This window comes from Mandrillus leucophaeus, unplaced genomic scaffold (assembly GCF_000951045.1).
Source record: "Mandrillus leucophaeus isolate KB7577 unplaced genomic scaffold, Mleu.le_1.0 Scaffold202, whole genome shotgun sequence".
Classification (NCBI taxonomy): Eukaryota; Metazoa; Chordata; class Mammalia; order Primates; family Cercopithecidae; genus Mandrillus; species Mandrillus leucophaeus.
The window spans coordinates 3652655-3655109 of NW_012102055.1; the positions used below are offsets into that span (position 1 = coordinate 3652655).

General features: G+C 41.3%; 1 pseudogene; it reads left to right on the forward strand.

The window, feature by feature from the left end:
- Positions 1-1189: 1189 nt before the first annotated feature.
- Positions 1190-2175, forward strand: LOC105539321 (annotated as a pseudogene).
- The last annotated feature ends 280 nt before the right edge of the window (positions 2176-2455 follow it).

Below are 2455 nucleotides of genomic sequence, written 5' to 3' on the forward strand. Positions count from 1 at the left end.
CCTTTAACAAATTTGTGAAAGCACACACAAAGTCAAAGTTTGGCCTTGTCTTTGGAAACAATCATTGCCACAGTCCAAGGAAGTTTCCAGTAGGTGTTCCATGATTAAGAACATTCATGAACCATGCACCACAGGCCTTACCCTCTAAATCAGATTAGTCTGGAAAGACCCTGACGGAGTAAAGAGACAAGGCTAAATTGCCCTTTTATATGCCTTGGTTTGTATTTTAAATGGAAATTAAACCCAACAGCCACAGAACCAGCAACGTACAACTGAAGTGATGACATAATGAACCATGACTGAGATCATGGCAAAGACAACTGTAGCATTGTTGCTGCCCATCCAACAGCAATTATGAAGATGCCATTTATAATAGCCTTGATTTCAGGTTGGTGAAATACGAAAAAATGTGCTTGTCAGAATGGCCACAACACAACATTTGAATATCATGCCCAGCCACAATCTCTCTCCTTTTGCCTATGTATTTGGATTGTACATGCTGATTGTTGCCTCTGTCAGCTTAGATAACTAAAGATAACTTAAATGTGATTCCTGATTCTGTCAATGGTTTGAAATAAGTATTATACCTTCTCCATGTCCCTATGTCTGAATTTATCAAATGTTCAGGATGGACATTTCCCAAAAGGAAACATTTCTTGTACCTGTCACTAGTGTTGAGGAATGTTTGGGGTACTCCTAGTAGGAACTGTTCCCTTGGAAATGAGATCTTAGATATCACCGTTAGGGCAAACAATGTCTGGGAAGCTGCTGAGTGGTCCATGATGTGGACAAAGGAGAGAGCAGGACAGGGAAGTGAGAGAGAGAAAGACTGAGAAGAGAGAAACAATGAGACAGCAGCAACCAGGAAGGCAGGAAGATGTGGAAGAGGGGAGAAAACTACAGCTGATAGAGATTGGTCAAGGCCTCAGAGGGCCTCCGTGAACTGCTCCCACTTTGGCTATAAAGCACAAAATAATGCACTTGAAGGGTTCTTGTGAGCTTCTTCTACAAAATGGGATGATGTTAATTATGGCAATGGTGATGATCCACATCTACCTCCTTGTGTTATCATGAAGATTTGTGCAGATGATACATACAAGGTCTTTATCTCAGCACCCAGAGGGTAAGTGCTTAAGAAATGCAGCAGGCATTTGCTCCCGCTGTTTCTGCTCCTGGGTTAACAATCAAGATGGTACATGCTGAAGCCTTTTCTCGTCCTTTGAGTCGGAATGAAGTTGTTGGTTTAATTTTCCGTTTGACAGTATTTGGTGCAGTGACATACTTTACTATCAAATGGATGGTAGATGCAATTGATCCAACGAGGAAGCAAAAATTAGAAGCTCAGAAACAGGTCACTTGGAGTGATATAGCAGGTTTAGATGATGTCATTACGGATCTGAAAGACACAGTCATCTTACCTATCAAAAAGAAACATTTGCTTGAGAATTTCAGGCTTCTGCAGCCTCCAAAAGGTGTTCTTCTCTATGGGCCTCCAGGCTGTGGTAAAACGTTGATTGCCAAGGCCACTGCCAAAGAAGCAGGCTGTCAATTTATTAACCTTCAGCCTTCGACACTGACCGACAAGTGGTATGGAGAATCTCAAAAATTGGCTGCTGCTGTCTTCTCCCTTGCCATAAAACTACAACCATCCATCATCTTTACAGATGAAATAGACTCCTTTCTACGAAACTGTTCAAGTTCTGACCATGAAGCTACAGCCATGATGAAAGCTCAGTTTATGAGTCTCTCGGATGGATTGGATACTGATCACCGCTGTCAGGTCATAGTAATGGGAGCTACCAATCGTCCTCAGGACCTTGACTCTGCTATAATGAGAAGAACGCCTACAAGATTTCACATCAACCAGCCTGCTTTAAAACAGAGAGAAGCAACCTGAAACTCATCTTGAAAAATGAAAATGTGGATAGGCATGTAGACCTGCTAGAAGTGGCCCAGGAAACTGATGGCTTTTCAGGAAGTGACCTAAAAGAGATGTGTCGAGATGCTGCCCTCCTCTGTGTTAGAGAATATGTTAATTCTACATCAGAAGAAAGCCATGATGAAGATGAAATTCGGCCTGTTCAACAGCAGGACCTGCATCGGGCAATTGAAAAGATGAAGAAATCAAAGGATGCAGCATTTCAGAATGTTTTAACACATGTTTGTTTAGATTAAGAGTAAAGATCATTTGTATAGTTCAGAGATCTAGTTTGGTGTGTCCTCTTATCAGTCAGTGGAAATAGAATGGAAAGAGTGCTCTTTAAACCATAAGGGAACTCAGTGTTTATGGTTTTATACTCTGAATTCTAAGTTATTGAGATATAGTTGTTACGTAAGTGGTATTACTGTTTGTCAAAAATCACGAGGAGGAACAGTTGAATCCAGCCTGAAAGTGGGTGCCTGTGTTTGACCTCTTTAGCCATATATTGTACAGCCTTATAGAATCTAAGCTGGT